Here is a 12,278-nt window from a genome sequence, read left to right on the forward strand (position 1 = left end):
TTTCCTTGGGAGTTGGCTAAGACTTGTGGCTCAAGTCAATTCATCCACTTGACTTTCCTCCATGGTTAGAGGTTAACTAAGTGGTAGCAATGAACAATTCTCATCACAATTGAGAAGGATAACTAGGATAGGACTTCTAATTCTCATACCTTACTAAGAGCCTTTTATAGTTGTTAGTTTATTTTCATTGCCATTTACTTCCATGTCTCTTATCCAAAACCCCAAAACAACTCAAACCAATAACAAGACACTTTATTGCAATTCCTAGGGAGAACGACCCGAGGTTTGAATACTTCGGTTTATAAAATTAGGGGTTTGTTACTTGTGACAAACAAATTTTTGTATGAAAGGATTATTGCTTGGTTTAGAAACTATACTTCGACGAAATTTTATTTGAGAAATTCTAAACCGTCAAAAATCCAATCGTCAACCATCAAGGCATCAATAATCATAATCACATATATGACCACATAATATATCTCAACCAAAACCAAACATACCTCATGTATATAATTTTAACCACAATTACCAAATTCTACACTTCAACTCCTCAAACCTTATTATTTAATAACCAACCCAATCATTCATATATTCATTATCTGAGATTCATCCAATCACTTGTGTCATCATACAATGCACACATCAACTTACATTCCTTACCTCTTTTCGGCCTTCGCCCCAAGATTTACGGCCTCCGGCCCAATTTCACAATTTAAATGCATAAACTACAAATCAATACTCATTACCCAATACATAAAATTCTAAATACACCAAGCATACAATGCCACACAATTCTCAACCCAATCATTAATTCACATTACATACCAACTATGTATATTGGCACGAACCATTTACATAATCCAAACTTAATCCTAGGCGCATCTAGCCTAGGAATTCTCATCACACCACACGGTACTTAAATGAAACTTAAACCGTACCTCTTGTAGCCAAACCAATTGAGCCTCTTCTATGAAAGTCTCCATCAACCCTTAGCTCCAAGCCTCACCAAAGCTCCACAAGCAACACCAACCCCCCAATTATGCATCAAAATCACCAAATATACTAACATAACCAATTTCACATACATACATCAAACTAGGGCTCATAAAAATGACAAATCACAAGGGTTTTAGCACTTTTTACCTCAGACCATATGAAGTAGGGATAGAACCCGCTTAAAATCCATGTTGGAGTATCCCTAAACACCAAAAATCACAAGATTTCAACACTAACTACCTAAAAACGTGTAACAGTAGAGAATTTCGAAAACTGGGTAGAGATGAATGAAATACTCACCACAAAACTTAGATAGAATTGTAGAGGATGAGAAGAGCGACACGTGGCCGCAAACGGCTCGTCAATCGGAGCTCCGTAGCTCAAGTTATGGTGGTTTGAAGATCAAAGAGAGTTAGGTTTCCTCTCTTCTCTTCTCTCTTCTCAATTCAGCGCCCCTCTTCTTATTTTTAGGTTAAAATGAGCTGAAATACTCATAACTAATGTTTATATATGTTAGGTCTTAGGCCCACTTAGGCCCGGTTCACTTATTTTGTCCGTTGGCCTAATTTTTGGGCCTAAACCCTTTAAGATTAGCGCTCTAAATCGCACTTTAAATATTTCTACCTCCCCTAATTATAATTCCTCATTTCTTAATCTTATTTACTCATAATCAATTTTCTCAGTTGCAGTACCAGACAGATCTCAGCCGGTACTGTCGGTCAAAATTCCACTGCGCGCTTTTATGCACAAAACTATGTTTTTCGACTCAGAAAAATTCACTGAATCCTAATATCATATTTAAATTATCAAATTCTAATTGCCAAATCTTTCAACCATATTCGCTCCTATTTAAATTTTTATTTAATTAATTTTGGTTAGACCGGGTATTACATTCTACCCCCCTAACGAAAATTTTTGCCCTTGAAAATTCCATCCATCACTGCGAGTACGCAAGCGTAGTCTGCCTTTATATCCAACGCATAACATTTCCAAGGTCCTTTTACTCTGCGCGCTTCCATTGCCGCGCTCTGATTTTTCTATCTCCGTGGGTCTCGGTCATTCGTTCAACGCCGACCAACAGCCTCGTTCCTTACTTTTATCGTCTCATCAACTCTCACCCTATTAAATCTCAAATCATGTCATCAATAATATTGCCATCATCGTTAATCATAGCCATCATCCCACATCACTATAATCAAATATCATCACAACACCTTAATCATACTCCATCACTATCCTCTCTCTCTGCCAAGCCAATTCCTCTAATCAGAGTTCAACTACAAGCATAACCTCTAAACTTACTTTCTTATTCTCAATCCCTCGAATTTCTATATGACTTGCTGTTATAAAGTCTCTGACTCATCAATTAAAAACCCCTTTCATTTCTAGAAATCAAATGATTTTGGAATAACAAGCTAACAAAATCATAAGAATCCGGCTTCCTTTAATAATCTATAAAAGCATTTGAAACACATCTCTTTTGTTAAAGTTATCAAATAAAAGGTTCTCCTCAAAACTATAACCAACACTCTTTCAAATTCTTGGGAAATTTTGACAGCACCTCTCCTAAAAACTGGAGTTTACCACCCGTCACGGGTTCCTTCAAACCAATCTCAGTACCACATCAGCATTTCAATTTAATGGTTTTCACATTCATCTTTCAAAACCAATCATTATAAATCTGAATCTAAATCCAAGGTCACTATGATCAAACATCATAGTACTCATCTCTCAAACACGACAACTTGCACTCTCTCATCATCTAAATCCAATTACGCATCAATGATAATTTCCTCATCCGCTTTAGAACCATCAAAGCTCGCAGCTGCAATCAATTCCAACTATTTGGGGATCATTACTTGCAGTAACCCGCTTAACCCTTCTAGTATTCAAACTTAAGATATTATAGTAAACTTTTACAGCTCCTATTCGTAGCTATCCTGTGTTACTGCTTTTGCAAGTTTCTGCTGCTTTATTCTGATCTCTCATCTAGTACTAGCTCTATCACTTACTTTCTCAAGTACTCAACCACAACTTAGCATGACTGGCATTTCAAATCAACGTTTCCAAATCCATCATTTAGGACCATTCCTTATCTATTTAAATCAAAGGAACTAAAAGTCACGGGTTCAATCCGTTTCACCAAAAATTCAGAAATCAACTAACTACATAACAAACACAACACATCATTCTCAATAGAAAATCATTTACATCACAGGCATTTATCCATTTGTATTAAGGCAAATCCTTACTCGGACCATCCGGTTTGCTTCTCAGTCTAATATTAAGCTCGACATTCAGGCGGTATTATAAAATCATGCACTGTCCTTTAAGCCCGATTATTGCAATTACCTCAATCTTACTGTCGCAATCGGCCCGCATCCTGACTCTCTCCTTGTTGGAAATTTCTTGATACATGCCCTGGTAACCCGCACTTGTAACATACACCTAACCCCAATCGGCACGGCCTATTTGGGTGATGACTTCCACATCTCTGATAGCTCAAAACATCAGAAGCAGCCGCTGCCCGTTTTCCCTTACCGTTTCTTTGGGACTCCTCACTCGTTGCAAAGTTATTCTGTCCTTGGGGAAAGTGTTGTACATATCCTCTCTCCTTAAGCTCTCGACCCCTAGGTGCGAATCCTTGGTTGTGCTCTCTATGACTTCCTTTCTCTACAACACTCCTTTTCACACACTCTTCAGCAATTCTGCTCTTATTCACCAACTCTGAAAAAGTTCAGATCTCCATTGGTTCCACTGAACTTAAGATGTCGCTTCGGAGCCCTCCTTCATACTTAATGCATTTCCATTCCTCGAAGTCTCCCAGAGCTCCCTGACACATGCGGAAAAACCTGAATAGCTCCTCAAATTTGTCTGTATACTCAGATACAGACATAGCACCTTGCTTCAGCTGCAGTAACTCCAATTCCTTGGCTGTCCTGGCGGAATTCAAAAATTACTTCTTATAGAATTCCACCTGGAAGGCATCCCAAGTGATAGGATCATCCCCCTACTGCAGGAGGTGTCGGGCCCCTTGCCACCAATGCGATGCTTCCCCAGTAAATAGATAGGTAGCAAATTCAACACACTGCTCCTCGAGTACCAACTGCACTTGCAGTGCTCGCTCCATAGCCTGAAACCAGGTATCAACTTCAGTCGAATTGGTGGTTCCCTTGAACTTAGGTGGATTAACCTTTAAGAAAGTTGCCAGTGTCATCGAGCCTTGAGCTTCTAGGGGTGGCAGTGGGGCGGGTAGGGGCAGGTTTTAGCCCTACCCGACCCCGCCCCACCCTCCTTGCATTCCACTACTACCCACCCCACCCCTACCCACGGGTAGTAGGCGCCTGTACCCTAACCCGCCCCCACGGGTACCCGCCCCTATAAAAATTAAATGACATTTTATTTTTTACACATTTATTTATAAATTAAGATACAAACTTAAAATTTATAATTAAATTAAAATACAAACATAAGATTCATATAATATCAAATAACTTGAAATTTAAAAAGGTCCATACAATGTCAAATAACTTAATTAAAATACAAACATAAAGAAATTACATCGTTAAAATATTAAAAAGTCTTCAATCCTTATTCTTGATCACTTTCCACATCTTCATCATCATTAAAGGTTTGAAGATCAAGATTTAAACCTAAAAATCAAAAGAGATAGCAATTAATAAAATAATTGCTATAATGTAAAAAATTAACATAAATGAATATTAAGTAATATGTCACCTTTATTCCCTAAAGCTGCCCACAGCCAACTTTGGCCACACATTAAAGCTTCAATTATGCTTTATTTGAGCTTTCCGCGATGAGGAGAAATCACACGACCACTTGTACTAAAAGCAGATTCAGAAGCAACAGTGGATACCGGAATGGCATATATATCCTTGGCTATTTTTTCCAAAACTTTAAATTTCATTTGATTGTTCTTCCACCATTTCAAAACATTAAAATTAGGATCATTTGGAGGATGAATGTCCTCCTCAAGATAATGATCAAACTCAACATTCACACATGAACCCCTTGTCATCTTTCTTCTTTTAAGATACACCATATAATCATCACCCCCAAATATGCTTGTATTTCCACTTTCATCAACTTCTTTTGTACCAACATGTGACACATCAGAACTCATTTTTTGATTGTATTCATTAACCAACTCATTACACAACTGATGAATTCTGTCAACTTGCTTAGAACATTCTATTGGATATGGATACATTTTTCCAAATTGAAATTCAACCCCAACCATCTTGTACCTAGGATCTAAAACAACAGTAACACCCATAATGCCATGAATCTCATCCCAATACTTCTCAAATTTCTTCTTCATACTAGATGCCATATTAGCAATTAAAGAATTACTAGAAAGTTGCCATTCATCCATTGAGACTTTTATTTTACAAACAAGAGTAAAATAAAGATTGGCAGTCGGATATTTAGAACCAGAAAATAGTTGAGTAACATCATAAAACAACTTCAATCTATCACATATTTCCTTGGTAAGTTCCCACTCCTCATTACTTGGCACAGTTTTATATTGGGGTTCCTTTTGTCTTAACCTAGGAAAGACAGCTCTATACAATAATGCAGTGTCTAACATCAAATAAGTTGAGTTCCATCTAGTCGGACAGTCAAGAACCAATTTCTTAGTAAATGGAATCGCTGTTTTATCACACAAACTCACAAAAGTTTCGTTCCTTTTCGGCATTGCAGTCCAATACAATACACTACTACAAATCTTTTCAATTCTTTCCTTAACTATACTCAAACCATCCTTCACAATCAAATTCAGTATATGAGCACAACAACGCATATGCAACAATTTACCCCCCAACATCAAGAATGAAGAATCTAGCCGCCCCAACAATTCATCTATCATAGCATCATTAGTAGAACAATTATCTAATGTAACAGTAGACAGTTTTCTATCAACATTCCATTCTAACAATATTTTCATCAATGTTTGAGTAAGAACTTCACTTGTATGGGGACAAGGAACATAACAAAAGCTGAAAAATAAAACAAACATGCATGCATTTTAGATGTCAACATACTAATACAACACAATATAGAGAAGTTTATGAAGTTTATGAAGTACCTCAATAGGCGCATTTGCAACTTCCACGAACTACCGATATAGTGAGCTGTGACAACCATGTAACCTTTTTCTTGATTGGAAGTCCACATGTCGCTAGTTATTGCAACTCTGCTATCATTTTTATCTAGTTGAAGAGTTAGCTTCAGCTTCTCATCCCCAAACATCTTCAAGATGTCTTTTCTAACCGTGTTGCGACTAGGCATTTTAAATGTTGGTTGCATTGATGCAACTAATCGCCTCAGTCCATGGTGGTCCACACAACTCAAAGGATACTCATGCAGGATAATCATTTCGGCGACACACTTTCTTGTCTTTGAAGGATCAAACACAAAGCCATCTTCATTTACTTTTTGCACATGTGCTTGTTTTGCTAGTGATTCAATAATTGATGATTGCCTTGAGTTCACCACTTTTATTCTTTTACAGTAGCGGTTCACATGGTTTCTCAATGACTTAGTACCATTCTTCAGATTTGCACTAAGCACACTCTTGCAAAATTTGCATTTTGCCTTCCATTCACCTTCAACTTTGAAACGATCAAAATACTCCCAATAAGCACTCTTAACATTAGCCTTATTGTCACCTTCAACAGGATTTGATCCTTCTGGATTTGAGGCATTATTATCCGTTGGTTGTGGAGTTTCTGAAGTTGGATTAGCATTACTCTGAACTTCAACTTCAATATCGGTAGGAACATTATTGCTTTGTGTGTCTTCTCTAGCATTACTAGCCATGAAATTATCTTAACAAACCTACATTGAAAATACCTATATCAATAAAATTAAAATTACTGAGGGTATAAAATTAACATAAATCCAACCAATGAATGCATAAAGATCAGAATGCATAAGTGAAAGAGTAGAGAATTGGAAGTTTAAGCCACTAAGATAAGTAAACACAAATTGAAGTACACTAAAAATCATAATAAGCCACATAAACCACTTGACATAGTCATTGAACTATGCACCAAGCAACCACAACCAGAACCAAAGCAAAATGTTTTTTTTTTCCTTACAGCACAATAGTTGAATGAAGAAGATATAGCTTTATAAAATTTCCACATGAAATGCAAACAAGATCAGCTCATTACAATTAAGCATACAAGATCAGCTCATTTCAATTAAGCATACAAGATTCTTCATGCAAAGAATGAAAGGGAAGAGCCATAACATGTATCTTGAGGGACAGAGAAACAAAACTGGAAGTTTAGCACTATAATTAAGTGAGTGATATGCAATACGAATATTAAAGAATGAAAAAAGCAACATAATCTGAAAATTTTGTTTTAATTTTATCCAATCTCTTCAGTAAAATTATATTAATTGAAATTTAGTAGGATTTAAATAGAATAATAAATAAATTAAAATTTCAGAGCAGAAACTCCTCGTAAATTAAAAGTCATTGCAGTCCTAAAAATTATGACAAAAAGTGGTTCAATTACAAGTACAATATTCAGATATTCATTGAGATACACAACTACTAAAGAAGAGTTTTCAAGATCACAAAAGTGAATAAACTGCATCTATTTGTATACAAACTTTGAAATAGTAGTACAAGGTGGGAATTAGATGCATGAAGTTTTATAAAGCTATGGTTAATCATTAACCAACCACAAATTAAATAGATCAAACTTTTTAGATATTTAAATTAGAAATATATGAAGTTCTTTGGTTACAATAAGCATAAAAATAGAAATGTCTATACTGTATCTTATAGTATCACATAATGTCTCATATCATATCTTAAAATATTACATTATCAGTTTATCTCTTAGGATTCATGTTTATATTTCCTTATACTTCAGATTTGTTTCTTCATCTAAATAAGATTTGATTTTGTAATATTATTATAAATAGGGAATAGTGCTTTGTATTTTGTTTTTGTATCATAGCACAACATACTCAATTTGACCCACACCTATATATTTTTATACTACTGATAGTCTTAATTCTCTCTTCTATTTTTTCGTCACTGCCTAAAGTCCATAATCTGAATATGGCATTACAGTGGTGTTATCTTTTGTGGTTTATGTGACTATTATGCTAGAGTTTCATACAAATTGATATACAATATTTAAATTCATCACTGGGCAATGGGCACATCAAAAAGGCTCAAATTAAAATTAACAAGCAATTGTATGAAAATATTGTGAAGGCAAACTCTAACATTAATTTGGCAAGCAATACCTCAATCACAAGAGAATACAGTAAAAAACTCTAAGTCTCTAACTAGTTAAACTCTAACTAAAACTATGAAATTAAAATTAATTAAAGTTACAAATACTGTGAAGGCAATCTCTAGGAGGGCAGCGCAGAGACAACAAACAGGGAAACTTACCACTTGGAGGAAGACGGTGAGAAAGAGGGGTTCACTCAGTAGCTTCGGTAGTGCAGCAAGGAGCCAATGATGAGTAAATTCGAGGGTTCAGCAGGGCGACGACACGGCACCAACAGGACGACAGCGCAGTGGCAGCGACTCGGTGACGGGCTCGGCAGGACGGCAGCGCAGCGACGGCGACAAGCTCGGCGGAAGGCTCGATGGCGCAGTGAAGGTCACTAGATCTGAGGTTCACTACGGAGAAGAGGAAGTTAATTTCCTTCCCTCTTCAGTCTTCAGTCTTCTCCGCTAGGGTTCTTTGGGGAGGGTGAAACGCGTAAATGGAAAAATGAAATGAGTACAGTGTTAGGTTAGGCTGGTGGCTGTAAGATAGAAACCCTAAAAACTTAAATGGTATATATATATATATATATGTACTCCGGGGCGGGTAGGGGCGGGTTTAGCCTGACCCCGACCTCGCCCCGCCCCGTTCTTCCACTCGTCCCGGTCAAAACCCGCCCTGCTCCGGGTCGGGTTTAAACCCGCCCCGACGGGGTTGGGGCGGGTCGGGTACTCCTGCCACCCCTATGAGCTTCCCTTCCACCATTGTCATTATTGTTTATCTGTTGCCCAAGAGTTTCCGTAGTGGCCTGCATAGCAGCAGCCATATTCTCCAACGCCGCCATAAGGTTTACCAGGTTATTCGGGTTGATTTCCAGTTTCTGTGTACTAGTACGATCTCTCTCACTTCCCCGACCGGGTCCACGAGGCGCCACATCTGGTTCCTATACACACCAAACAATCAATATCAAGTTGATCAGTCTCAATATCAGAAGTATAGTGCTTCAAAGTACCAAAGGTACACTCCTGGACTTCATGTTAGATGTATTGGTTAGATACCCTAACTAGTACATGCACAGACTCAGAGTATGTATTAAAGCATAAGCAGTTCCATCCCTCAGGCTCACGAGGACGAACTGCTCTGATATCATAATGTAACACCCTAATATTCAAATCCTTATGCTCGAGTCATAAGTCAATGATACTACGGTGGTACGACTCTCAGGTGGATTTTTAATATATAAATATAGGTAATTTCGGAAAGAGTATTAATCGAGAAGCCTGAAAAGAGTATAAATAAAATTGCGAAGACGTATCACTCACGTTTCGACAACAAAAAGATAAATCGTGAAGCCAAAAACAATATACGAACAAGGCATAAAGGAGATTAAGAGATAGATAACAGATAGATATATATAACATAAGTAAATAGCCACTAGTCGCGACCTGCGAAGTTTAGGCCGGCTAGGGTAAGTATGAAAGTAGTTGACAACAGTATATCCTAATCTCTCCCAAAGGAAACATGAGAGCCTCTATAGGCAAGTTCAAAAGAGTTCAATACATAATATAATCTTTTCAAAACAAAGGTGGAGAGATTCTAAGCAAAACACAAAGTAGAAAAAAAAAAGATCTTCGCCGTCTCTCAGACGAACCATAACTCACTTCTGAGCACCTGGACCTGTATCTGAAAAACAAGAGATATAGACGGAATGAGAACCCCAGGCCCATGGGTTCCCAGTACGGTAAAAGTGCCAAATAAATACAATGCACTGCAAAAAAAACTCACTAAGCATCCTAAACTTCTTCACCAATTATCCATCCTAGGTTCTCGCTAATCCATGAATAGGCAACTGTCATAAGGGAGTGCTAAATCTAATTCATGTTTCACATGTTTCCTAACTCGCTGACTCTTCCACGAATCAGACTCAGAATCATAAGCAAAACTATCACCAGTTGTTCTACCTCAGCAATTCTATATCAATACATCATACCTTCACCTGGAGCTAGTGAAACCACATCATTGCATCTACCCAGAGAGCTCAAATTATCTCATTCAATAATCATCATCATCATGCAATCGCATCATCAATTCATCTTATCAAGAACAACCCTCAATATCCACCGACACCAGTATGAGGGGCCTCTCAGTTGTACAAACACAAGCAATACAGGCAAGTAATACACAAATAAGGTACAAGTAGAACAAGTAGCACATAATCAGGTAACATAGCATATATGATGTAGAAATCCAAAATAAATAGGCAAACCCAAACAATTCAAACATATGCAAATGATGTATGCCTGCCCTATGGCTGATGATATCATCTGTCAGTTATATAGCCAACCCGACATGTCCTGGTAGCTAACCATTGGACAGAAACACCCCTTGCGGAGCAAGTAGGTTTGAGCTACAACCCCCTTGCTACTACCTGCTCAACCCAGAGCCAGTGAAATAACTACTACTGCGGCTACTACCCAAGCGGGTGTTTAAAAGCTCAACCTGGAGCGAATGGATTCACCACTACTACTGCTACTACCCAGGTGTCACAATTTCTGACTTAGAGCAAGTGGGGCAAACCACAACCCTTGCTACTGCCCAGGATCTCAAAACAAATATTCGTTCAGTTTAAAAGCAATCATCATTGTTATCAAATCTCAAACATTAACCTGGAGCAGGCAGGATGAACCACCACCCTTACTACTACCCAGGTATCACAAATACACATTTATTCAAAACTCCATAATTAAACTCATTTATCATAAACAATATTTCCCGTCTTATACCCGTAGCAAGTGGATAACGCCACTGCCTACTACCCGAGGTCACATCACATTTCAACATTTTCCATTATTATCCATGTTACACATTCATTCATTAATCATATATGCATTTATACTCAGCCATAATCAATAATGGCTTCGCCGTAACCCGGCAATAACTCAGCCATCTGGCTCATGGTTCAATCAAGAACCAGTCATTTATCAATAAATATAACCCTTCGGCTCATGGCATACACAGTACTTCCACCGTCATCCTCCATATCTCATATAATCATATTTGATCATTATTGATCATAACTTTTTCCCGTACTTCATTCGCAAGTTACCACGTGCCCTAACTCCTTTCTCATTGCTAGGCATATCATAATGATTTAATACATAAGGGGTGAGATCGGAGGCTTAGAAGTATGAGATTTGGCTTTTAAAACTCAAAAATCAACTTTGGAATGAAAACAGGGCCACGCGTATGCGTCCTCCACGCGCACGCGTGGATTGCCACAATGTTCATCGACGCGTATGCGTAGGTGGAAAAACAGCAAAGGGACGCGCCTGCGTCAGCCACGCGTACGCGTGGGTGCGTTTGTGCCCCACGCACAAAATTGGCGCAACTCTCGGGAAAAATGGCTCGGCTTTGGGTGCAGCGCATCGACGCGCATGCGCACACCACGCGCATGCATGGATGGTGCCTTTTTGAAAAACGACACGTACGTGTCAAGCACGCCTACGCGTGGGTGGGTATTCTGCTTAAAATTTTTCTAAGTTAAAAACTGCAGAATCCACATATAGAACCCCCAATCTTCCAACAGACATAACGTCTTCATTTCAAAATATTTTTCGCCCGTTCTTCAAACGGCATGAACATCCCGGATCCAATTTCATTTCTAAATGAATTTGACTTAAAATGGGGATATAGAGTCCAAGTTATGTCCCATCAAAGTATGCCCAAAAACCATATTTTTATACAAAACCACAAAGTGCCATTTTCAAAACAAGTCATTTTCAACCCTTTTCAAAATCAACCAAGACATGCCAATTTCATCCCTTTTTGAAATCAATCAGAATATACCAAAAGCAACATCAAGCCTCCTCAACTCATGTATTAACACCTTACCACAATTCACAAAACTTCCATATAACTATTTTTACCCATTTCAAACAAATGGCTAAATTATAAACACATTAACGTGTCATACATCCTTCCTCCTCTCAATTTCCAACAATACTATTTCCAATC

At 38.0% G+C, this 12,278-nt stretch overlaps 1 long non-coding RNA gene across 1 annotated transcript; it reads right to left on the minus strand.

Moving 5' to 3' along the window:
• Positions 1 to 4,471: 4,471 nt before the first annotated feature.
• On the minus strand, positions 4,472 to 4,885 carry LOC140183915 (uncharacterized). The gene is made up of 2 exons (XR_011880500.1): positions 4,735 to 4,885; positions 4,472 to 4,649 (listed from the first exon to the last, which is right to left on the minus strand). It is a non-coding gene; the product is annotated as an uncharacterized lncRNA (long non-coding RNA).
• Between the last annotated feature and the right edge of the window lie 7,393 nt (positions 4,886 to 12,278).

Source organism: Arachis hypogaea, chromosome 1 (genome assembly GCF_003086295.3).
Source record: "Arachis hypogaea cultivar Tifrunner chromosome 1, arahy.Tifrunner.gnm2.J5K5, whole genome shotgun sequence".
NCBI lineage: Eukaryota > Viridiplantae > Streptophyta > Magnoliopsida > Fabales > Fabaceae > Arachis > Arachis hypogaea.